The 26,997-nt window shown below is 47.9% G+C and overlaps 1 long non-coding RNA gene across 1 annotated transcript; it reads right to left on the minus strand.

The window, feature by feature from the left end:
* Positions 1-1,391: 1,391 nt before the first annotated feature.
* On the minus strand, positions 1,392-26,623 carry LOC138566014 (uncharacterized). Its single transcript, XR_011301782.1, has 3 exons — positions 26,496-26,623; positions 7,374-7,478; positions 1,392-1,626 (listed from the first exon to the last, which is right to left on the minus strand). It is a non-coding gene; the product is annotated as an uncharacterized lncRNA (long non-coding RNA).
* Positions 26,624-26,997: the final 374 nt, after the last annotated feature.

Below are 26,997 nucleotides of genomic sequence, written 5' to 3' on the forward strand. Positions count from 1 at the left end.
TTGAATATGAGTGTATTACCACCTCCCTTCAGTGCTTTAACTAGGATATTGACACAGAATAGGCTATACGCTGGTGCTCGTGGTATGAACATATTCCCTAAGGAGACATCAGTCTGCACAAACTAAGGGCTGTGCCTCTTTAAATGTGTACGCTCTGCCCAAAAACAGTCCTCTTAACGTAACCTATCACAGATATGTTTGCCCTACTCCCAAGTCAAAAAGGAAGATCTTCCTGGAATCATTCTGGAGTCATCCGGTGACTACATCGGTGGATAGTTCAGGAAGATCATCCAAAGCCATCCTGAAGTATGTGTATGGGCTGAAATATTTAAAATGAGATTACTAGAGTTATCAGAGAACTACTCCAGGATGAGTTCCGATTACTTACAGTGATGACTTTGCGCCAACTTCAGGATGGGTTGCGATTACTCCAGGGTGACCCAGTGACAACTTTCAGATGGGTGGGAATTACTACAGGATGGTTCCATGAGAACTTTAGGATGGGTTTGGAATTGTGACTGATTATTGCCGACAACTCTAGGATGAGTTTAAAGTTATTTCAAGATGCTTCCAAAAGATTTAGGAAAAGGGTATAGATTACCCCAGGATGTATCCGCTGTGAGTAAGACGGGTGGTATTACTTTAGGGCGAGTCCAGTTAGACTTATGAATAGTATACTGGGAAACTTCAAGGGAATTTGCAGCCATCACTTTCCACCTGTACCTTCTATGCTAGAGCACCCAAATGTCGTTAACCAAGTTTGCTGTACAAAACTACAAATACACCCCACAATGTCACAAACCAACCTGTAAACTCCCTCATTTCATTTTTCATCGCTAGCTAACTGGGCATCACACCCAATAAACTCCCACAATTACAAATCACTGTGGTAATAATACACACTTTCAGTGACCTAAACAGAATCTGTTAAAGGTCGACCTGTATGACAGAATACCGACAGTCACTTCAACCAATATGGGTGTGAGCAGCTAACAATTAGTTCCAACAAAACACTTGTTGACTCCACCAGAAATCATAGATCATACCCAATAGCACAAAAACATGAACCATTTACAAGTTGGCACCAACCTACAAATTCACCAGATCAACTATATAGTTCTACACACAAGTGCACTTGTGCACTTACATCTTCAGTTTCACACAGCAGCATGTGCGCTCTACACACACACTTAATCTATACAAGTATGGTTTCACCACAGTAATCAGTGACTTTGGGGCAATCGATTAAAGATGAACATTGTTGTACATTACGTGGTCAATTATGTAATATCACTTGCATTAGGGTGCAAGTAGTTTACATTATGATAGTAAAATATTGCAGGTATAAATTACTGTGGCTATAAAATGTCTTGAATCAAACGGACTCGGAATGTGTTCAACCTTTTTCTTTATTTACCAAATGCAGTTCAACGGGCATAGCTGTGTACTACGAACACAGTTTGCAAAAATACAAATAAAAATCAACCATTCTGTGTTTCGTTTAGAAAGGTGGAACCTTCTTTGGGACTCTTCTGGCATTGCAGATTTTGGTAGCAAGCTTACTTTTCATCCCTCTGCAGTCCAAAGTAGGCCAACAGTTGGCCTTGCACACAAAACTCAAAAATGCTACAAAAAAAGAAAGAATATATGAATATAAATGGACTCCACACACATGCCCCAATTCAGCACCCAGACCCCCCCCCCGGTATACAGGTGCCTCAACTACCCCCACCCTTCACCCCAATGGCCTCCCATTCATTCTCCCAAAGTTCCCCCATTACTCTTCTCCCCCAACTGCTCCTCCACCCCTCTTCTCCCACCCGCACACACATTTCCCAGCACATGCACATTCAACCCACACGCACAGCCACGACATACAGCCTTCCAAAGCCCCTCTTCTTTCCCAAATAACCCCTTCTGCCAACCCCAACTACCCTTTTCTGCCCACCTCTCCTCCAACTGCCCCACCGTCTGCTCCCAAGACAATATCTCCCACACATGTGCATACAACTCAGCCCCAGCACCCAGACATCAAACACGCACAGTACCCAAGCCCCCATACACACACCCCACTACACAAACTGAGTCAGCCCTTACAGCAGACAGCAAACAGCACCCAGCCCCCACAGCGGCCCCCGTTCTCCAATTGTCCCCTTCTCACCAGCTGCCCCAACCCCCCTGATGCCTCAACTGCCCCTCTTCTCCAATTGCCCCCCTTCCCACACCCCTCTTCATCCCCAACTATCCTATCCCTTCTTTCTCTCACACACACACACACACACACACACACACACACACAAAGATGTTCACATACAGAAGCACACAAGCAGCCCGGGCCCTCAGAGCTTCATCTTACTAATGCCTTTGAAGCCGAGGGCCCAAATTTAATATTCACAAAGAATTGCTGTCGTCTTAATGGCTGTTAAAAAGTTCCCCTCCTTAGTATTTCGGCGGCGTGCGTGCACTACCAGGTGGCACAGGAATATATCTGAACAAATCCAGAGTCAGCCTGAGGCATAGGCAGTCTGTATGGTGGGCCAGGGCCACGGTGTCAGAGGGCTCCTACAAAGCATCAGTGTCTGCCTCAATTGCTGTGCAGCCTCCATGTACGAAGCTCACGTGAGACCATGGTGTTGCCTCCCAACCTCCTGTGGCTCTCTAGAGAGACACCCGTTCCAAGCAGCCCATCAGATGCTGCAGGCCCTTTTATGAATGCTTATCACTTTCTTTCTTCAAGCAGCGCATTAAAGCGGGGCGATTTACAAATAATGGCCCATTTAAGAGATCATTGTTTTGGATGAGATGTTCATAACGTTTCTGTGTTGAAATGCAAATAAGCATTTGCATTCTGAAAGCACACACAAGGCACCAGTTAGCTGCCTAAATCTACTCTTTCCTCCAGGTCAATTACAATATATCAAACAAACAGTTTAAAAATTAGCTACATTCTTTTTTTGGTAGAATGTGATAAAAATACCACATCATATATGAATTCTGCATTTGACTTGCACTTAAACACAAACAGGTAACCTTTTCACATTTTCAAAACTCAAATGCAATTACTCTGCATTTTGCTGAATTGCATTCTGATATTGGTAGTCTCCCAGTCAAGAGGGGGAATAATGCCTCAACTGTACACTTTTTTGCTCTAATTTATAGCTGTAATGATTTATATATTTGACTGTGCACCTTACTATGGCCACTGAAGCCAGAAATCTTGGAGTCATCACCAACTCCACCCTCTCCTCCCATCTTGGATCTTGCCAAGAAGGCCCACTTTCAACGCTACCTCCTTAGAGGCATTCTCCCTTTCCTCATCTTCCCCCCAAGCTCAACTCTAACGCTCTGGTCCTGTCCAGGCTGGATTACTGCAACAGCCTCTACCTCAACCTGCCTCTTTCTTCACTCTGTGCTCTTCAACTAATCCAGAATCGGGCTGCAAGACTTATCCTTGGCCTCAAGGCCAGGGACCGCATATCTGCAGCTCTAAAATCTCTCCACTGGCTCCCGGTTGCTGCAATGATCAAATTCAAGACCCGCTTCATCATCCACAAGGCTGTCTGTGGCCTGGGACCACACTACCTGCAGTTCTCTCATGAAATGCTCTCCTTGCAGATCCCTTCGATCTTATCACTCCAAATCTCTGATGGTCAAACGTTTCTCCAAGCAGAGAGCTGGGGGGCAGATCCTTCTCAGCTGGCTCCCTCCTATGGATCAGTCTCCCTATCTCTCTCCATCTTGAACTTGACCAGCTCAAGTTCCGTAAACAACTCAAGACCCATCTCTTCTCCTTCCCTCTCCCCCTCCTGTGCTAACCATTCCCTCCGTCGGTGAGATTGGCGGCCTGGTCCCTCATGAGTCCAATAAAATATTGGCCATCTGCCCAATTGCCACCAGCATCCCCCCTACACTGACTTCTGAGCACACACCTGCCTGTCGGGTTGTTTGCCTCCGACCTGAACCTGTTGGGTGGTAGACCTCCACCCTTGCACTTACTTGTTGCCTCCCCAATAGGCACCTCAGGCACTTCTGCACCCCCCTCACGGGGGGTCATCAATAGCACTCACCCCCAACCCCCTTGCTTCAAGTCACTGCACTTGTATGTTCTGAATGTCACAAGGCCTAGTAGGACCACTTTTTGTTTCTAATTATTCATTGTCCATTATTAATGTTTATTTGCTCCCCTGTTTCCTACCCTTTTGCCTTGTGGCGCTTTGAAACACTGTCTTACTGTATAAGTGCCTTATAAATATCCAATAACTAAATAAGGTATGTGTACTTTTGAAGTCATCTTTCTGAAGCAGAATATTGTTGAAAGCCAGACTTGAGTTGAGGAGGATAGATGGGTGAGAGGGCATGAGAGGCTGAATATTTGCCCAGGATGTGGAAAGAGGTAAATCCTGGAGACTGGTGCAGTTATTTTTCTGTGATTGTGGCCATGTGCTGCTTTTCAGGGCACAAGTAAAGGATACAGTAACCTTTTTCAGAGGGCGGACGCAACCAGCTTGGGCATTTTTGAGGTCGGCAAGCTTGCTCAAGCATACCCATGTTATCATGTTTCCAGTGCAGACACTTACCCACAAGACACATACATTGATATCGAAGCACATGCCCGTATTGGGATTTTGTTTTCTAGGGAATATTTCACTACATATTGCTGGGCTATAAAGCCGAGCACCTTTTATACTTGTCCAGCGTATTTAATGAACCATTTCCTCTCAGGTTATTTTTCTGTTGATTACTTTTTTTTGAAAGGCCAGTGCTCTTTTGTCTGCTCCACTTTAAAGGTCAAGTGAACTACATTTGTATATTTATTTAAATGCATTTATTAAGCACATGTAAGCCTCCTATACAACAAAAGGTGTTTCCAGGTGCCTCAAGGCAAAGGGGGAGGCGGGGGGGGGAGGGCAGGGGGTGGTGGGGGTCGAAGGCGAAAACAAATAAAAACGGTCTGACTAGGCCTTGTGACATTCGGATTGTGCAAGTGCAGTAAGAGGAAGTGCAGGGGGGAGGAGGCAGGTCAGGGAGGAAGGATGGTGTAAGGAGGAGGGGGGATTAATGGGGGGGGCAGGGGCTGGTCAAGTGTTATATGGAGCCCAAGAGGGCAAGTGCCTGGGGAACCAGGGGTGAGGGTCAAGTAATGCGTTGACAGGGTGGACCAGAGACAGTAGGCTAGTCAGGGAATTGTGCCCATATGGTGGTGAGGTGGTCTTGCTGTAGACCCTGAGTCAATGGTTTATAGTGAAGACTTTCTGTGTAAAGTGTACCCAGGCCTTTAGGTAATGGCAGTGCACCCAGACCCACAGCCTTTAGGCAGTGTCACAGTGTCACAGTCCCCCACAGACTTAGGTAATGACACAGTGCAGGCAGGGTCATAGCTTTTAGGTAATAAAACACTGCAGAAAGAAGACAGGCCCACAGCATTTACGCAATGACAATGCAGCCAGGCCCAGTCCCAGTATATGAATGAGCATTTTTAAAAAGTAATCAGCACTGGAAAAATATCCTGAGCGAGGAGACTTTCCAATAACTATGTCCGTCCACCTTTTAAAACACAACAAAGTATAATGAAATATTCCAAGGAAAACAGGAGACGTGTGCTTTGATGACACTTTTATTTGGTCTTGTGGGTAAGCATCTGCACTGGAACATGACAACCTGGGATGAAATCCTACTAGCTGAACACTCGAGCGAGCAAACTTATTTATTGCATGCCTCAAAGACATCCAACAGAAGCTGCGTTCTCCCTCAATTGCCCCCAGCTCCTTCTTTCCCTCAATTGACCCCCCCCTTCTTTCCGCTCCGTCAGCAGCCCCAGTAAGATCGCTCAGTGGGTTGAGCACTCGCTGCTGCGATCTTTGTTTGATCAGCAGGTTCGATTCCCAGCAAGGCAAGCGCAGCCTTTCCAGTACCAACTTCAGTTGGGAGATATTGCATGTAACTATGTTCTATGTAAAGCACTTTGGCAAAGTGCCATATAAATATAAATAGCATCATTATTCTCCAACAGCCACCCAACGCCTTCACCCCAACTCCCTTCACCCACTTCTACCTCAAACACCTCTCCACCCCTTCTGCCTCAACTGCCCCATCCCCCCCAACAGCTGTCTTTCTTCCCCAACTGCCCCATCTTTCTCCTCCAAGTGGCTCCTCTTCTCACAACTACCCCACCTCCCTTCTCCCACCATCAGCCCCCAACCCTCCACCTCCCTTCTCCCCATCGCCTACCCCCTTCTTTCCTAAACTACCCCTTTTACTTCACACACACCCACCTTGCAAATGCCCCACTGCCCTTCAGCCCCAACAAACCCCTAGCTGTCTTTCTCCCCTAGCTGCCCTGCCCCTTTGCCTCCTCCAAGTGCCCCATTCTCACCCAGGTGACCACCCCTTCTCCAAACTGCCCCCTCTCTCTCATGCAACTGCCCTCGAATCCCCTTCTCTCCCCTTCCCCTTATACTGACCCATCCCCATCTCCCTCAATTTACCCCACAGCCCCATTCTCCCCAATTGCCTTCCTCAGCTGCCCCAACCCTCCTCCTCCCCAATTGCCCCCTTCTCCACCAACTGCCCCAATCCCCCTTTGTCCCCCTTCTGCCTCAACTGCCCCAAACCCCATATATGGCCCTCACCAACTGCCTCACCAACTGCCCCACCCCCTTCTCCAAGTGTCCCCTTCTCACTCAAGTGCCCCTGCCTAATCTGCTCCAATACTAGCCCCTTCACCAAAAACTGCAACTCTCCATACCTATCTGCATCAATTCTCCCCTTCTCACCCCATCCACCCTCCATAACTGCTCGCACTTCTCACCCAACTGCCACCCCTTCTCCTCCAACTGCCCCCTTCTTCCATGAGGGGCTGATTACTCCAACCCAGAAACTGTAAAGGGGCCGCTAGCTCTGTATTACACCAGTGGAGTCCTTTTATGAACAACAGGTGGGATGCTACTCAGCAACAAAATAGCCAGTTTTGCTGATCAGGTCAATAATCAGGGTTCCGAATGCAGTAAAACATGCCCGCCGATTGTGCGTTTAAATCTGCTTTCACCCTTTATTGTGTATCCGAACTCGCGCGCGTGGGGAAAAGCACGGGTTCCCCACTGCTGCACACAGCAAGACGACCTTCCCCTCAATCCCCAGAGTAAACAAGCCCTTTGTCTGCCGAAAACGCTATGCCTTACATTGAACCACATCTCCAAATGATTGCACTAACTCAAACTACACATGGACACGACGTCATTCCTTTGTTAACTTTAGCAAGCGAGGAAGCACACATGGAGCCCAGCCAAACAGAGACACCAGTCCCCTATCCTGACTACATTAGCCTACCTCACACCCAGTTTCACCCAATTCCTCTTTAAAGGAAAGACAATTACTTCTGGTTGATCCAAGTTGCGCCAAAAGTGCGTGCTCCCAAGCCCGGCAGCCATGATTGCAGTCACCTTTCTTGCAGTGTTGTCAGGTCAGAAGGAAGAATGCCCCTTCAAAACAAGGTGAACACAAACATAATATGTTAGAACCAAAGCATTACAATTGCATTTTCTTTTTCAAACAATTGGTGTTTATTTTAATTTCTTGTATGTGTGTGACCTATAGAAGCACATCACTGGCCAAGGCATTGGTGAGCAATTAATGGGGAAACTATAAACAGAAGTAGAATGGGCAAATAGACAGATAGTGGAGAATGTAGGGTGGAGACAGTATAGAAAGTAGAGATATAATGGGCAGAGGAGATTGTGCCATAGTAGAAAGGTGCAAATGCTATGCTGTGCAATCGTTTTGTAGGACAGCTCGTTTTCAACATACGGACAGCCTTCGTGGGGGCTTAGGTATGTAAAGATCTCAAGTTTACCATGGCCATGCGTGATAAAGCCATCCAGTCATGTGTGTTCTTTTCTTTGGATTATGGGAACTTTATGTTTTGGATTTAGGAAACTACAAGTTCCAGAATTCCAAGGAAAACAGACCTTCGTGACCACAGGAAGCTTCAGAGTCTGGGCTATGTCATAACCACTCCAAAGTTGGTCAGTACTTTTGCGCGAGGCACGCCAAGTATAATCAACTTTATTCCGATGTCTTTATTTCATAGACATTTGAACTGTACACGTTCTGTAAAAAACAGGGGCCGGACCCCATAACAGGAACCAAACTAATGTCTGTGTTGGTGAAACATTTCCGCGCCAAGAATGGATTTGCAATTGTATATGCCACCTTACCTTTCTGTTATCAGCAAGTCTACGTGGGTCACTGGGTTTACTATGTGTCCTGTGTATTCATGTCGGTAATGACACGGACACGGAATGAGGTGTACTGTCAACCAATATGAAAATGTCCCTCAAGTGACACATGAATTAAAAAAAGTAAGCCGATTGACACTGGTGAGAAGGCCTACCGGCTGCATCTGTAGCTGGCGTGTGCTTCTTGCAGCGTGTCATTTAATCACTGTATGTTGAAGGGGAAAGCGGTTATCGAGGGTGTTTTGAAGATAAGCACGTAATGCTTGGAGAAAAGCATGTAGAACGTATGGCAGACTAAAATGCTGCATGCGCCTAACAGGGCAGGACCTTTCATGTTACCACTCTTGCCCGCCTGGTCAGACCAGTCTGGTCTCATTATGCTTTTACTAAGGCAAGACTTTTTATCCTCACGTCTTTGCCCTGTGGGTGTCCAGACTGCAGCCTGGGCTTAAACCACAGGCTCTTCTCAGCCCCTCTGCTAATGAAACGTAGCAGCAGGGGTTGCGGCGCTGCAGCGGTCGTGTCATTCAAATTAAGATAAGAAGGCGCCAGTGACGGCACAGGGAAGTAGTTAATTCATTCATTCATGTTATGATGTTATGAAGCAGGGCTGTGAAGTGATTCTGCTTGTTGCAGTTTTTGTCTGCTTGATCTCAACAAGCGCAAAAAGAAGCGTTTCCTGCGGGTAATAAGCAGACAAAAACCGCAACAAGCAACCTGCAAAAATGATAAGCTACTGAGCAAAAAGAAGCCCAACGTCCCTTATAATAAGCAGACCTGGCAACACTGCTTTCTTCTCTCCCAGGTAGACACAACAGTATCGCAGTGTGGCATTCAGGTAGACATAGATTAAACACTCAGCATTTCATATATGTAGGATTACTCTTTTATCTCCATTTGCGCTCAGCTGCTCTCTTTCTGCTTTGGACTATTCTCTGCTCATAGGCCCAGACTGGAAAGAAAAAAAAAGCTAAAGTTGCCCCTCTTATCTGGTGCAACAAATGCATGCACACCAAGAGCTTTAGGTTTCACCATGACATGGTCATCAATATCTGTTCTTTGCTGTGCATTCTGGGACTTGTAGTTTCTTTTGTTTTCCCCTTTATAAACCTAGTCTCACAACCTTAAAAATGCATAGGAAACCATAGAGAGCAACAAACCATAAATGTATTTTTCGAAGAACTGTAAGGCATTTTTAATTATATTTAGATGAGGTGCAGCATGTGTTTGTGATGTGGTTGTAAATCCTGTGACATAGTTTTGACATAGTTTTGATGTTTCTGTGATTGTAATTGTAAAGCACAGTTTGGCTCAACTTATGGTAACACAAGCCATACTCAAAAGCATGACTGTCAGTTGCTTGAGGATGCAGTATTGAAAAGGTTAAGTTTCCAGTACTGTCAAATATTTAAAGGAGGCTCGGGACATTATAACATTATGAGGTCTATGACTGTATCCACTTTTGGTTTCATCCTCGTCTGATGTTTTCACAGGAAAGGGATAGGAGCCAAGCATGATGCACAGTAGCACTAGCAATGCTCGGGTACATGTACGGACATGCCAAAATAAACAGGACCTTACTTGTGCATAGATGCTCAAAACCACTAACAACTCTCAAATATTCCTCTTACTCTAAAACACATAACTTCATACTACATACCTCTAATGCAACAAAACACTAGACCAGCGGTCTTCCAACTTTTTTGGCCTGGGCCCCCCCTGAGCAAAATTTGGGCAGGCCAGGCCCCCCCAAAAATGCCAAATGGACAGTATGTATTGCGCGCCGTCACCTGCTCCCATCGCGGTCGGTGGGCTCCCTCATCCCACTCCTACCCAGTCCCTGGGCTCTCCCCACCCCATCCCGCACTCTGGCCTCTCCCCACCCTGCTCCCACCACTATCCCATGGTTCCCGGCCATCCTGCTCCCACCACAGTCCCTGGGCTCCCCCCATCCCGTTCCCAACACAGTCCGAGGGCCAGTGGCGGCTGGTACATTTTTTAAGTGGAGGGGCATAACAATTTCCCCCAAAAATGCCATAGCGACCGAGCACAGTGAGGGAGCACGAACCAATCAAGGGGCGTATGGGGGGATTTTCCGCCTGAATTTATTTTAAAACAATGAGTTAAAATGTTGCATTGTAGCGCATACTTTAAAAAAATGGGTAAATAGCCAAACAGTTTACAATTGGTAGTGGGGGTCCAGGGGGCAGGCATGACATTTTTTACTGGACATCTAGGATAGATGTCCAGTAAAAATATACCATCCCTGTCCCCAGGGCCCCACTGGGCCTAACACAATCAACATGATTATGTGTGTATGCAAGGCGCTGGGGTGCCGAGGGGGAGAGCATGGTATTTTTGACTGGACATCTATGATAGAAATCCAGTAAAACAAATACAATCCCTGTGCCCTGGGCTCCAAAGTGCATCAGAAGGAGAGCTGATTTTGGCAGGTGGGTAGGGGGATTGTGCAACAAAGGCATTTAGGCATTTTTAAAATGCCTTTGTTGTACAACCCTCCTGCCCCCTCTATCCGCCACTTGCCAAAATCAGCACAACGGGCCAAAACAAACTAACACACACACATGCATACAGCAATCACTCCATCATTCACACAAGCACCCATCACCATACACTCACTCATAACACAAGCATACACGCATCCATACACATGTTTAAAAAGAATTTAAAATGAACATAAACGTACCGTCTGCATTGGCCTGAATGTGGGTGCTGAAAAGCCCTGATCCAGGAAGCTCTGTCCGTATGTGCGAGGAGGCTCCCCCTCGCACATACAGACATGCAGTGCCCAGCCAGCATTTCCAATGAGCTATGCAATGCTGGTGAAGCAAAACGCCCCAGCCTTGCATGGCTCAGTGAGCATGTGCGGCTGGGGAACTGAACTGAACTATCAAAGGGAAATAGTGTTTCCCTTTGACAGTTCAACCAGCCCAGGAGCACTCTCTCGGAAAAAGCAGCTGAGGGAGTGCTCACTGTTTCACTGGGCTGGCTCCGTAGCTCCTCCATAATGGGTGAGGGGGCCACTGGGTGGGCACCGAGCCATTATGGATGAGCCACCAGGCTCTGACTGGCCTATAGGGCAATAGGGCAATGCCTGTACCAAAAATGCAAAATGCTAGTGTGGGCCGTGCCCCACAGTTTGAATACCACTGCACTAGACCCTCAAACCACCATAAACTACGCACACATAGCAAGAAAACAAACCATCCACAAAATACAAACACACCCACACCCACCAACTAACACCAAAGACTACAAACCAGCACAGAGTGACTGTTGTCACCGAACTGAAGCTACCAACAGCACATCATAGCTCTTGTGCGTTTGCCACTCCATCCTACTAACAATACCTTCCCCCAGCCCGCTTTCCTTTTCAGGTCCGTCAGAGCACCAAGAGACCACGCAAGTGGCAGGAGTGTGCGGTACAAGACCAATTAACATTAACAAAAACATGAAAGCAGCATAATTACTGCCTTTACCAAAAGCTCCTTTTTAATTTTCAGGCAACATCTATGAGGTTAGTGCGTTATTGCAGCTCTTACAATGAATTTCAGATGCATTATTTTAGTGTGCATTGGAAAACTCTGGTTTGTAATGCCTGCAGCAGATTTTTTTTCATGTGTGTTTTTATTTGAGACAAAGGTCACATGGGATTTTTCACCCAACAGTCTCAAGCTTTACCTGTTTGCCCCATTGAGGATGGCGAGTACTTGCTTTTGACTGCGATGGCAAAGGATTCTCACCCAGGTGGTGCATGTTATCTTTAGTTGTCGGTCTTCCACTTTGGCCCAACATAGTCTCAAGCTTACCATTGCCACACTAGGGATTGTTACTTAGCAGACCGGGTGGCCCATCCATTAAGTATATATGATCTGGAGACCCTGTGTGGGCTCCTATACATAGTGTGATATTTTCATGTCAAATACATTACTCGCCTGTAATGTAGAGATTCATTTATATCGAAATGTTTATGTAAAGACAATATTTTTTTTACCAAGATATATTGTGTGGACAATTTCTTCTTGTGTATTTGTTGTGTTGGTTGACTTACTTTAGCAAGTCCGTTTGATGTGAGGGTCTTTTGTGGTTAGCAGCAGAATAGAGGACACACTTGGCTTAGTTCATGACTGGCTACATGGCAGGCTATACCAACATGTGTCGTGAAACACATGGATTTGTTTTGGTAGGGTGCATGAACTAATTAAAATGATTTCCCTACATATTCGTTAGTCACTTATTACTGAAAGAAAACTATTTCTGTGGATTGTATGCTTTTTAAGTGCGATTGCTGTTGAATGGTTTAACACTTTTATATTGAGAGTTCCAATTTAAATAACATCCATATTATGCTTTGTTCATGCAATTAAAAAGGAATACCAAAAAGGTGTGCTTAGCAAGGCATTCTAAAATCATCCTGCACAAGTGCAACAACGCAAAAGCTGAATGACAATCAGTATTAGCCCGCAAATCATCCTACAAACTCATTAAGTCATCCCCAAATCATCAAGAACAAAACATGTTTCATGGCGATGCTCCAGAAGTAATCAGCAGATCATACCCAAATCCTCAGGGACAAGCATGGCAATGCTCTTGAAGTAATTAGCAAGTCATCCTAAAATCATCAGGAACAAAGAGTTTTCTAAAATAGGGATGATGTTGGCATCATCAGCAAGTCATCCTAAGTGTGATGCTGGAAATGCATTTGAGGGACAGGGCCTCCCTGTCCGTGTCCTGTACTCCCGTATGTATGTTCTATGTTATTTTCTGCACACAAGTCCAGTTGAGACCCTTGGCAGTGCAGCTCTTCCTCATTTTGGTTGTGGTGAACAGAGACCCTTGGGATACCCTTATGGCACCCATAGGGGGGGGGTACAACCCTGTGCCCCCAGTGTATGTTTTTTGGCACCTCTGTGTTGCCCACAGAGCAGGATATGAGCTAGTAGCAGATTCATGCTGATATGACAGGAGCTCAGAGTATCCTCCATTTTGGGATACCCAGGCCCTGCCATTGGAATCCGTGGATTCCTGATAGAAGGCAAGATGGCCCCTAGGGTCTCTTGGTTTCTCTTGCCCGTTACCTTGTTTTCCCAAAGTCATGGGAAGCCCTGACTCTGTCCCTTCCCCTGTCTGGCTGTTGGGTGGAAGAACCATGTATGGTATTGTGGGGAAGTCCAGGCTGGTTTCTGTGTGTATGACACAATGAATGAGACAGCCCTGCCTGAAACTGACATGAGTGCAGTGTAGTGTGCTGAAAGGTTGGGTGCTTGCCCCAATCCACATTACTTGTTATGGGTGTCTGGGTGGAAGTGAATGGCCTGAATGCCTTTGAGCCTGATTGGCTGTCTGCCTACTTGAATGCCCTTCTGTGCTATTGGCTGACTGAGGCTGGCTCAGCCAGAGTGAATGAGGGTCAGATGTGTATATCTGGGGACCTCTCTCCAATTTGTTCAGAAACTGAAGTCGAAAATTGAAGCTGTTCTTCGAAGCCCAGCTGGAGGAGAAGTTTACTGCTGCATTTCCCTCGATGTAATCCAAAAGCTGTTGAGTCTGTCGAGGACTGATCCGAAAGAGGACCTGGCTAGGAAACCTCTCCCTGAGCTACGAGGGACCATCGTGCAAAAACTGCTGTTCTTCATCGAGGCACCCTGGAAGCCAGATCTGTGAGTGACGTCCAGAGAAGGGGTCCGCCGAGAATCCTGAAGAGAGCATCTGGACATCAAGGTCGAATTCTATTGACGTCGACGGGTTCGGAAGATTTCCTTGACCGCTGGAAATCAGTTTGAATCATATTGCCCAGAAGCGGGGACATCTTGGACGCTGTGCTGCTCGATGCCCAGAGCTGAGAAAGCTCCACCTTGCCTAAGAACATTTGACAGAGGGCTCCCTTGCCATCACTGCCGACCAATTTGTCCTGCCCGTAAGAAAGCAGAGGTCGCCAGCTACCAAGAAAAGTCAGCTAGTGGGTTTACGCCACCAGAAGCCGACAAAGGCATCCCAAAGACACAGTGAAGATCCGAGGTCCAGCCCGTGGTCGTGTCCCGATCCCCGAAGCTATCCCGAGGTACGTGCTGCACATGCAGCACCGACAGGCCAGAGGACTGCCGACGCGACCCCCGACGCCTGCTGCTGGGCCTGCATCCATAAGCGGCAAATGTCTTTCAAGACCACAGAGCCTTACTTGTGGCACCAAACACTTTGCATCGAGGTCTACCGCACACCTCGAGGAAAAGATAATTGAAGTTCACCGCAAAAATCGAAGCGGCTTTATCGGCACCAGTGTTCCACTTTTCCTCGAGGTTCTCGACGCCCAGTGGGTCCTGCTTTAAAGGGAGTCCACCCTCGAAGGATACCGTCGAAGAAACTCTTCCACTTCAGGTACATTGGGTTGGTTGAACATTTTAACCAAGAAGTAAGGCTTATTAAGCATGTATGGACTGGGCTTGTTAACTCTTTCATTACAGGTTACCCAGGTGGGGGGCATCCTCACTCAGAATTGTGTATCCCTATCCAAAGAAAGCATTCTGCCATTGCTTAACCTGCCTTCCTTATATCTATGCTGATACACTTTACTTAAGGCTTTGTATGCTCTATTATAACTGCCAGCAGTTGATGCATTTTAAAGGAATCTAAAGTGTGGTACCACATAGAATAATCTAGATTTGTCATTATAGAATTACCAGAGTACAAAGTGGGTTATTGAATTGTGTATACATCTCTGAGCTGTATTCTTTATATAAATAATTCTTAGCACATAACATAGTTTGTGGACATTCCTTTGGGGGGCCTTGCGGATTCACTGTACTTAAGAACCAGCCTGCATCACCACCTGAGAGCTTAAACCTAGCTACCACATAGAGAACCTTAGCTGGGGTGCTCTGTGCCTCTACCCTGCCATATAGACGGCAGAAGTACAGATACCACCCTCCAGTCTTTACACTAAACTCATCCCCAAATCATCACCCACCATTCTGAGACATTCGCTGATGACTTTAACAGTGTGATGACATCTGATGTGAGAATTATTTCTAATGTAGTTCGATGACCATCAGATGACTCCAGGATGGTCTCTAAAGTCATCCTTTTAGACCAGGGCTGTCAAATACAGGATCCAAACCCTGTAAAACAGACAGCTGAACACGATACTCTGCCTCCCTCATAGATGTGTGCCCGCCATTATCTAGTTTACTGCCCACCGCATCCCTTCCCCTGCTCCCACTTCCCCTTCGTGCTTCCCTCCCGCCTCACAGCCCGGCCCGCCATCCCTGATTGGGGTCTAGCAACCTTCTGCACACCGTGCCCACCACTTGTTTACTGAGGCAGGTAAGCTCAATTCTTCCCATGACCCTCCTGAGCCTGGAATTTTGGTAACGTGTGATTTTTGAGCCCCTCCCACCCCCCTGTGTACTGCGTTCCTTCCCCTGCTCCCACTTCCCCTTTGTGCTTCCCTCCCACCTCCCAGCCCGCCCACCATCCCGGATTGGAGTGTGTGACGGTCATATTGACCTTCCCTGGGCAGCCTCCTGCCCTGCAGCGCCTGTGGCTAAGGGCCCCAAGGCAAAGGTCGGCTCCTACAGAGGTGGCTCCAGCCATGGTCTGCAGGGGAAGCCAGTAGCCAGTCATCAACCAGAAGCGACTAAACAATATAGGAGTGACCCTGGTTAATCATTATTATTAGAGCCTGTACTCTACCCTGACAACACTGCCACATAGCAGATTCTCTGACTTGCATTGTGAAAGTATCTAAAATTGGATTGAGAAACCTAGGCCATTTTCCTCTTTACAGGACTCCCAGACTTTCGTGTGTTTTTCTCCAGTATCTAAAATCTAAACAAGACTGTGATAGTAATGCCAGTCTGTGGTCGACTTCCTAGCTAAGCATTCATCTAGCAACTGTCTACCATTGTCTGAGCGCCTGTCATCTTGTCCAATTGCCTACTATTGTCTCATCTCTCCCTGTCTCACCTGCTTGCACCCATCCCTGCGTCCTTCCCTAGTGTTCTCCCCACCCCTTTCCCCACCCCCCTTACTCTTCTCCCCTATCCCCACCTACTCTATGGTGCTCTCTGTCTCTCCTATCTTTTCTAACTGCTTCTCTATTGACTATCCTTCTCTCCTCACTAAATCTGGTAGGAAGAAGTTTAAAAAGGATATCCTGGTCTCCAACCCAGGCCTAGCTATCGATGACACCTATACCAGTGCCGCCTCTAGGCAAACCCTCACTGACACCCTCTTTGTCGTTCCCTCGCCAGACCTAGGGACTCTTCATATGGTCTCTGTGCTTTCTCGTTTCTCTTCTTCTCCCGTTAATGGTGGCACCCAGTGGGAGGCCCTCCTGGCCTGCTTCCACTCTAATGTTTACCTGAATTATACTGTCTTGGTCCAAGGCCCTCAGGCCAAATTTCTCCCCTTTGATAGACTCTTCCCGCGCCTCATCAATTTCCTTCCTTCGCCTGTTGTCCCCTCTCTTCTCTCCACGGCTTCCTTCCCTCCCCCTGCTGTCTCCTCCTTGGCTGCCTTGCCCTCTCCTCCCTCTTCCACACCTCTGCAAGGCATACCTCTGATTTGTACCCCTCCCCGGAAGTCTTTCAAGGACAGCAACCTTCTCCACTCTTAACTCTCACTCAGCTGTCAAACCCTCTTTGGACATCTGCCGCCTCGTGGAGGAACTTGACCTCGATGTCCTCGTTCTTCTTGAGACGTGGTTCACGGCCAGCTCGGTCACAAGCTTTGACACTCTCCTCCCTGATGGCTACAAGATCCTCTCCACGCCCAGGTCCAACCGTTCCGGAGGGGGTATAGCCCTAATCTTCACCGAGTAGATTCCTGCCTCTGTCATTCCTACGCAGGCCTACTCCTCTTTCGAATGCCTCGTCTGCATGCTCTCTCTCTCCTAGCCATTCCCTTACTTTGGCTACTATCTATTGGCCACCTGGTCAGATCTCCTCCTTCCTCTCTGAATGGGCGGACCTTTCCTCTTCCCTCCTGGTCTCGACCACTCAACTCCACCTTCTTGGAGACTTCAACATCCACCTGAATGCTTCCCGTCCTTCCTCTGGACTCTTTCGCGACCTCTGCGATTCTCCCCTCTGGTCTGACTCACTCTGCAGGGGACACTCTGGATGCTCTGATCTCCTCAGACCTTCCCCTTTCTATCCATCTCGCCACTCCTCTCTGCTGGAGTGATAACTCCCTCCTTTCCTCCCAGCTCACCCTCTCTACCCCTCAGGCCAAGCCAACTCCAGCACTGCCACCCACCTTCTCGGTTATCCGACCCATGAAGCGTGTGTCAGTTGAGACATTCGCCGCCACTTTCTCACCCCTGTTCCCCTTTGGCTGACTCAGACCCTGACACAGCCCTTTTCATGCTCCACTCTGCTATTTCTGATACTCTCGATGGTCTTGCTCCTGTCATGAGGATCCGCTTGAAGTCCAAAGCCAAGCACAATTCCTGGTATGACTCAGACCTCGCCACCCTCAAACGCAAGTGCAGGATGGCTGAGTGGGAATTTCACCCTTCTGGTACATCCTCCAACAAACTGGCCTGCCACCTGCTGCCTGTGGCCTGCTGCTTGCTCCAAAGGCAATACCGGCTCTCTGTCCGCACCAAGAAGAGAGCTCACATCCAAGCCCGAGTTTCTGCGGCATCTAACAACTCGTCCGAACTCTTGAAAATCTGCAAGGAACTGGCCAATCCTGCAGTCTCTACCTCTCCTGTCCTTTCCCAGGCCCTCTGCACGGCTCTGGCTTCTCATTCCATCTCTAAAACTCAGGACATCCTGTCCTCTCTCTCTTCCTCTTCTCCCCCCAGCCCCCTCCACTCCCTGCTCTTCCTCTGGCCCTTCTTCGGCCACCACTCCTCCCTCCTTCTCTGCCTTTCCCCTGTTCTCCCCAGATGAGGTTTCTAAACATGTCTGATCTATGAAAGTCTCATCAAAACAGGTTCATCCCTGTTCCTCCAAAACCATCAAGGACAGGGGAGTTGCTAGGTCTGGAAAAGACCCGGGGCTACGCTGATGTCGGAACTGTTGGGACTGGGGGCTAGCTAGTCTTTTGGCTGTAGCTCCTGAGATTCTATCCGGGGCTACAACCAAAAGATCAGGGGCTATAGCCCCCTTAGTCCCCCTAGCAACGCCCCTGATCAAGGACCACATTGACTCCCTACATCTACACTGGCTGACTTCTGCAACTACTCCTTCACCACTGGAGTCTTCCCATCCACCCTGAAGCACTCCCTTGTGCACCCTCTTCCTAAGAAACCCTCTGCCGACCCGTCCTGCCGGCTAACTACCGGCCATTCTCCATCACTCCTTTCCTGGGAAAACTCCTGGAAAAGCTGGTCATCTCGCAGCTTAATCTTCACACTGAATCTGTTGGTTGTCTTCATGACCATCAGTCTGGCTTCAGAGCTGCCAGAAGCATGGAAACTGCTCTTCTGAACATCTGTGAAGACCTGCTCTCCAACCTTGATTCCAACACCCCATGTGTCCTCATCTTACTTGATCTCTCTTCTGCCTTTGACACAGTCAACCATGCCATCCTGCTCAACCGTCTCCGTGATAACCTGGATATCACCGGTCAGACCCTGGCGTAACTGACTTCTTTCATCTCTGATCGACCCTCCCAGGTCCAACTTGGGTCCTTCCTCTCCTCTATCTCTACCTGTGGTGTCCCCCAGGGGTCTAACCTCTATCCCTGGCTGTTCAGCCAATACCTGGCACTTCTTGCCCAAAGCATTGCCGCTCTCTGCCCCAACTTTCAGTACTATGCGGATGACACTTGACACAGTTCATTATCAGGCTACCTTCAGCCACCTCTTCTCATTCTCTCATCTCCAACTGTCTGTCTGCTATCCAGGAGTGGTGTGCCGCCAATGATCTCTGCCTTAATGCCAGCAAGACTGAGATTCTCCTCATCGGCACACCCGCTCCCTCCTTTCCTGTCACTCTCTGGTCGGCCTCTCTTGGCCCTCTTTCTGCTCCCACCTGCAAGGCTAAAAACCTCAGGGTCATCTTCGACTCCACTCTCTCCTTCTCTCCTCACATCTCTGACGTCTCTAAGAAGTCACACTACAAGCTGCGCCTCCTCAGAGGTATTCTTCTTTTCCTCTCCTTCCCCCAAAAGCTCACTGTCTCCAGAGCTCTGGTTCTCTCTAGGCTGGACTATTGCAACAGCCTCTTTCTAAATCTGCCTGCTTCTACTCTCCGCCCTCTGCAACTCATCCAGAACAGGACTGCAAGACTTGTCCTTGGCCTCAAGCCCAGGCATCGTATCTCTCGAGGACTGAAATCTCTGCGCTGGCTCCCAGTGGCTGCGAGGACCAAGTTCAAAACCCTCTGCATTGTCCATAAGGCCTTTTTTGGGGCCTGGGGCCTCAATACCTTCAACTCTCTCTTCCCAAATATCTTCCTTCGCGATCTCTTTGTTCATCCGCCTCCAACTCCCTCAGGGTTAGTCGCTTCTCCAAGCAATGAGTTGGTGGTAGATCTCTTTCTTCAGCTGGGGCCTCCCTCTGGAACAACCTCCCAGGCTCCCTAAAACTTGAGGAGAACCATCTCCGGTTCCGGAAGCACCTCAAAACCTTCCTCTTTGCTTCTGCTTTCTCTCCTCCTCTCCCCTGCTGAACTCCTGGCTGAAAATGCACTGGTTACCTGGCCACCCTCTGATCTCGTGTCCAGGGTCCCTCCCTCGTCAGTTGCACACCTGCACTGCCTCCCTGGCAACACCGGCACTTGGGGACTGTTTTCTTTATCCCTACAGTCCCCACCAGCACTTGACACTGATGTCTGCACTTACCCATGCACTTGCCACAAGCTGGCCGTACTTCTCTTATTGTTTTTATTTATTCCATTTATCCTATATACTGCACTGTCCCATCCCCCCTCGCCTGCACTTGCGCGATCTGAATGACCCCTTGCCTAGTAGGATCGTTGTCTCCGTCTTCCCTCTGTTCCCCCTCCCTTGCCACGTTGCGCCTAGAAACACTTGTGTATAGGTGCGTTAATAATGCCATATCATATCATAAAAGAAAAGAAAGCATTGGCAAATCCAATAGTTTTGGTGTTTACTGCTGTTCTTTGCATGTATAGGCACATGGGTGCAAGTAGAAGAATTGAACGTTTTAAAGGATGATGTGATAAGGGGTGCTGATGTGCAGGAGAATGAGAAGGAAGGACAATAGGACAAGGGAGGAACCGATTGAGAGAGGTTGCCATTAATGATGAGCAAGAGGAAATAAAGCAAGGGTGTGAGAGGAAGGATGAGAAGGGGTAGAGGGTGGGTTGTAGAGACAGTTGCTTTGGTGGGGGTAGAGAGATTGGGTGTAGGGAGAGTGGAGGCAGGGTGGGTCATTGGGGTAGAGCAAGCGGGTAGAGTGTAGGGGTAGGGTGGGTGGCATAGAGAGAGCGGGGCTAAGGTGCGTGGGCTATTGGGGTAGAGAGTGGAGGTACAGTGGGCGAGTGGGGCAGAGAGTGGCAGAAGGGTGTAAGAGGGGTTACAGAGTGTGAAGGTAGGGTGGGTTAGTGGGGGTAGACTGAGTGGAGGTAGGGTGGGGATGAGGTTAGAGAGGGCGGAATGGTGGGTGGGTGTGTGGTGTTAGAGAATAGGGTGAGGATAGGGTGGGTGGAAGTACGATGAGTTGGTGGGGTTAGAGAGGATGGGGTGGTAGGGTAGAAAGTGTGGAGGTCTGGTGGATGGGCTAGAGAGAGCGGAGCTATGGTCTAAGTGTAGAGATTGTGGGGGTATAGAGAGTGGAGGTAGGGTTGATGGGTAGAAGTAAAGAGAGTGGACTTTGAGTAGGTGGGGGTAGAGAAAGTGAAGGTAGAAAGGGTGGGGATTGGATGAGTGGTGGACAAGGTAGGGTGAGTGAGTTGATGGGGTGGGTGGGTGATTGTAGTTGGTTGGGGCAAAACATGAACAAAGCAGCCTCGGGAGGACTTATCTAAAGTAGTTCAATATAGCCCAAACAAAAACCCAACCAGCACATGTAATGGGGGTGTTGTGAGTGGGTGGGAGTGGCATGGGTGAGGATAGAGAGCGTGGGGTGAGGGGTGAGGATAGAGATAGTGGGCTTGGGATGGCTGGGTGGTTGTTAAAAGGCAGCCTCAGGAGGACAAAAAAATGATCTGCAGTTAAAGGTAGCCCACAAATACCCAATTACCAGCAATAAATAGCCCACAATAGCCCAATATGAAATCACTGGACGGCTGGGAAATGGAAAGCCCAGCACCTGTCTTGCTTTTTGCAAAGCTGCTGATTGGAGCAACTATTGTTAGGGAGCTTCTCATTGGGTGGAACGGGAAAAGATTTCAGTGATTTGGCCTTTACAATGCCAAGGAATTTCCTGTTGTTATGCCAACCAGATATTCTCAGTTCAGAACCCCCCCCCTGTCTCTCTCTCTCTCTCTCTCTCTCTCTCTCTCTCTCTCTCTCTCTCTCTCTCTCTCTCTCTCTCTCTCTCTCTCTCTCTCTCTCTCTCTCTCTCTCTCTCTCTCTCTCTCTCTCTCTCTCTCTCTCTCTCTCTCTTTCTCTCTCTTTCTCTCTCTCTCTCTCTCGCTACTGCAGGCTAGGCTGCAGAGAGCTGGAGAGCACTTGATTACAAACTACTGCTGCAGGCTACTGAAGCCAGGGCTGGGCTTAATTGAACACAGCTGCCAGAGTCTGCAATCAGCTCCACCCTGCTGGCCTGCTGGCTGCGAGGGCCTTTATAAGCTCACTTTGAACAAAAGCAGTTGTCAGTCAACTGCTTTCTCTGGGAGTTCGTGCTGGTGCTCCTGTTAACAGTTTATGACACCTTTCCTGGAAATCCTCTTTTGGCCTTTTGATTCCTGTTGCTGTTGATGCTTGCAGCTTCCTCTCCAGTCTGCTGCAGCCTTCTGCCCTGCTCCTCGGGGATCCCATCTGGCGTCTCTGCCACACTCCGCTGCCGTACGCCCTGCTCCTCTGGGCTCCCACCTGTACCTTCTGCCCTGCTCCTCTGTGCTCCCGCCTGACGGCTCTACCGCACTTTGCTGCCTCCCGCCCTGCTCATCTGGGCTCCTGCCTGATGGCTCTGCCGCACTCCGCTGCTTTCCGCCCTGCTCCTCTGGGCTCCCGCCTGTCGGCTCTGCCGCATTCCGCTGCTTTCCGCCCTGCTCATCTGGGCTCCCGCCTGGCGGCTCTGCCAAACTCTGCTGCCTTACGCCCTGCTCTTCTGGGCTCCCACCTGTACCTTCTGCCCTGCTCCTCTGGGCTCCCGCCTGACGGCTCTGCTGCACTCCGCTACCTTCCGCCCTGTTCCTCTGGGCTCCCGTCTGACCACTTTGCCGCACTCCGCTGCCTTCTGCCCTTTTCCTCTGGGCTTCCCTGCCTGGCAGCCTTGCCACACTCCTCTGCCTTCTGCCCTGTTCCTCTGGGCTCCTTACCTTGCTTCCTGCCTGTTCCAACTTCTAATATCCTATCCTGTCCTGTACCTGGTTATTTCTTTCAACACTGCTTTCTACTTGTATACATCTTGGTCCACTGTGGTGTCTCCACTTGAATCCATTTTACAGTGTGACCCTGGGTTGGTCTCCGTTCAGATCAGATAAGGGAAGACTTCTGTTGCCTTCACCTAGTCCGTTGAAGTCGTACTTGCCTCAGTATATGGTCTTTCAGTTTTACTCTTGCACTGAGTACAACAGTTTCCTCGGCACACCCAAGTCATGACGTTGCTGTAGGACGGTTGTTAAGAGTAATCTGCTGGTACCTATCCCAAGGGCTTTCCTTAATCACTGGAGACCCCTTATCATATTCCAGTACACCCTTATTTCTGATCAATCCAATTTGCCCAGCGTACTTGCTTGTCTTTGCCTTTTCTCTGTCTCTTTGTTTACAGCCTGCTCCTGCCATTCCTGTGAATACCTGTTTCAACTAACAGCTTGGTATGTACCTTTAATCTGTTATATTCTAGCATTGTCTCAGGAATCTCCCTTAATTTACTTGCATACAGTTAGAGATAGCCTCTGCCCTGTACTCTCTGCCTAGACATATGACACCATCTAGCAGTAGTTGCCAGTCATTAGTGAATTGCTAATACGTTCAGTTAGTTCCTTTTTGTATTTTAATCCCCCGGCACTGATGTTAATTCCTGCTGTGCAGAGGCATCTCAGCACGAGTTGGGCAAATCCGCTGAATGTGCTGAGCCATGACAGAGCCTACTGTGAGGTCAGAATTCAATACCCTGCAGGTGTAAGGCTGGAAGGCAGCATCCAACTTAAAGCCTTGACTATCCATCTCTCTATCCATCTATGAATGAGGGCTTTTGTACTCAGGAAGACGAAGCAGGCGACGCTTGAGTGGATAACATCAGTCCATCAGTGCCAGTGTGAAAGGTGACATGGAAAGTTGGGGTTTCGGTCTGTTAGATTTTTAGAACGTCTTTGTGGACTACGACACTTAAGGGGGAAGCATTTACCACCTGTCTTCCACTCCCTAAATGTCCTCTCCCTCCGATAGTATTGTCTCTTTCTAAAAGCATCATTGCTCTTTTTCTTATTTCCTTCTGTGCTTCTCTTTATGATGCTCATTGATGCCCTGTCGCACTTTAACTGCTGCAGCTCTCTGACAGAATGTATCCAGTCTCTTTTCAATTGCAATCTGCCCACAATCTCACCCTGATCCCGCAACCTTCTCTTTCCATCACTTCTTTCTGCTCCCCTCTTTTCCATTTACCTTTCACTTCTGACTCCCCATCATTTTCTGCTCATCTCATTTTGCCTTGTGAGATGGACCACTGGCATTTTCTTTTGATTGCCTGTAGTCTCACAGTTTCTCTATTTTGGTCTTCCTCTCCTTGACATGTCATCCGGGACAGTGCTGGAAATGGAAAGAATGTATTCTGGGAACCCTTGCATCCTTGAAGGGGGCGGCACTGTAGGGAGGAGCGGGTGCGACCAATAGGCGTAGCCCCTTTCCAGGTTACAGTACAGTATCTCTTCACAGAACCCAATCGTGGCGATTTGCATAAAAGCAAAGAGTATTATTGGAACATAAGGATGTCCACAATTTTAAATGTACATGAGTGGTGTCCCAACCAATATACATGAAAGCGTTGAAAAGTCCACTTTTGCGCTCAATGAGGCAGAATTACTCATGTTGGAAAACCAGTTTCACTCTTGTAACCACTAACCAGTGTGTTTATCAGTGTGAGAAAGGTGCATCTGAAACACGCCCCAGTCACAGAGGAAGAAATGTTGTCAGTACTGGGAAAGATGAGACCAACATCCTGTGCTGAGAATATCCTGCCGGCTAAAGTGATCCTGGATAATAAAGAACTCTTTTCCCCCGTACTTACCAAAATAGTAAATGCCTCATTTAAAGAGAGCCTAGTACCCAGAAACCTCAAAAAGGTAACCATCTCACCTTTGGTAAAAAAGGCAGGTCTTGATCCCAAAGACCAAGGAAACTTACGTCCAATCACTAATTCAAATTTGATCCTCAAAATCCTAGATAAAATAGCAACGGATCAATTATAAAAGCACATAAAAGCCAGGGGTTCACTGCATGAACAACAATCCGGTTTCAGGGCGGCTCACAGTACCGAAACTGCCATGCTAGATTTAAAAACCCACTTGCTTGAAATTGTGGATAAGGGCAAGGCAGTGATTTTGATGCTCCTTGATCTCAGTGCTGCATTTGATTTGGTGGATCACCAACTATTGCAAAAAGCCCTAGACAATATAGCAGGATGTTCTCCAGTCGCTATGGCATGGCTGACGTCCTTTTTAGCAGATAGGAGCGCTCAAGTACATTGGGGGGACAAATTCTCTGAACCGTTGCCAATTAATTTTGGAGTTCCACAGGCAACTAGTCTATCCACTTTGCTCTTAAATTTATATATGAGATGTCTATGTGACCTTCTAGAAAGCGTCGGCGTGTTCTTTACTAACTACGCCGATGATACTAAATTGATCATTGAACTAGAAGGGGACCATACTGCAGATGGCGACAAAATAGCTAAAGTCTATAATATCTTAGACAATTGGATGTGAAAAATTGGATGTGCCTAAATGGCTCCAAAACTGAGCTGATGATCTTTGGCTCACTTCAGGCCAGAGCCAAACTGGGCGCTGAATACGAAGCATTTATTATAAAGGAAGAAATCATTCCAGTCCTAACCCAGGTCAAGACATTAGGGATGATGATGGAGGCATCAACGGGCTCAGAAGCACAGGTGAAATATCTCCATAAGAACAATGCATACTATTTACGCCTGTTGAGAGCAATCCGCCCATTCTTCAATGAGGAAAATACAGCCACTATCGCTAGGGCCATTATTATGTCCCGACTGGATTATGGCAATGCTTTGCTCCTAGGATCTTCCAAGAAAGAAATAGAAAAATGTCAAGTCATGGAGAACAATACTATTCGTATTGTGAAAGGGATCAAGAATAGAGTACATATCACAGAAGGAGGGAAATCTTTACACTGGCTGAGAATAGAGGACATAAATACGTTTAAATCTAGGACGATAGTCCACAGGTGCATGTATGGCACAGCCCCCAAGTATTTGGAGAAACAGTTCTAAAAATCCATCCCTTCACGATCATTACGATCAACAGATCAGGGCCTACTTAACATACCACGTTTCTGCCAGGCTACCGGCATGGGTAAAGCCTTCACTGTGCAGCCAGCACAGCACTGGAACAACCTCCCGACCGCTCTCCGACTGGAAACAGACTTATTGACCTTTAGGAAGTCCTTGAAAACTCACCTGTTTAAATGAGTTGGGTTCAGTTATCCAGAAATTTCTGTTAACTCTCGCTTATATCATTCTCCTGTACGTCTGTCTCATGTTTCATGTTTTAAGCACCCTGATGCCTGCGGGCTACTGGCGCGCTACAAGCATATAAATAAATAAACATAAATAAATCAGATGGTAGGTGATACAACACGTCTGCATTCATGGGTCATTTTAAAGAAGCTGCACCTTTCTGAGGCTTCATCTTTGCGTGCACCAGTGTCTGTTAAATGGATTTGCAAAACAATATAAAGGCGAGGAGAGGGTTAACATGAACGCGTTTGCTTAGGGCTTTCATGTTAACTCTCTGCTCGCCTTTGTATTTTTTGTAAATATAAAGGTGAGGGGACGGTGGTGCTCACAAGGATTATTTTCCTTTCTTCCTAAGGAAAATAATAATTGCGAGCAACGGCGGGAAGAAAGGAAAATAAATCTTATGAACACCGTCCGTTAGTACTAGAAACATAAGCACACTATTGTCTTACCTAAAGTAGCGCAGGAACTATGAAAGGTGCGGAGGAAGAGGATTGCATCAAGCTAAACATGGCACCGGCACTGCACTTCCTCAAACACAATGATTGGCTGCTTCTGTTCCTCCTTATGATTGGAAGCTTAAGCAGCTATTCAGCTTCTGGCCAATCATAAGCATTAGCAAACAGTCAATCACTGTTTTCGAATTGGGCCAGCCAGGCGGTGCTTTGTCTAATGGCAGTGTCCCAGTTCTCGGAGCTTAACATCTGCCATCGGTTCAGTTGCAGACAGCCCAGTGGCACAGGAGCAAATTGGGCCATTGGTCTAGATGGAGCACCGCTCTGTCTAAACAATTTTTGCGGAGCAGAGCTCTGTCTTGTTCTGGTATTATAAGATATCCTGCATCAGCATGAGGGAGGCAGTGTTTGGCAATCTTCCAGACCACACCCACTTGGATACCCCACCCACCCACAGATGGCTAGAGCCATACATTGTAAACATTTAAATATGAAAATA

The sequence above is a fragment of the Ambystoma mexicanum genome, chromosome 2p (genome assembly GCF_040938575.1).
Source record: "Ambystoma mexicanum isolate Mex_15411 chromosome 2p, UKY_AmexF1_1, whole genome shotgun sequence".
NCBI lineage: Eukaryota > Metazoa > Chordata > Amphibia > Caudata > Ambystomatidae > Ambystoma > Ambystoma mexicanum.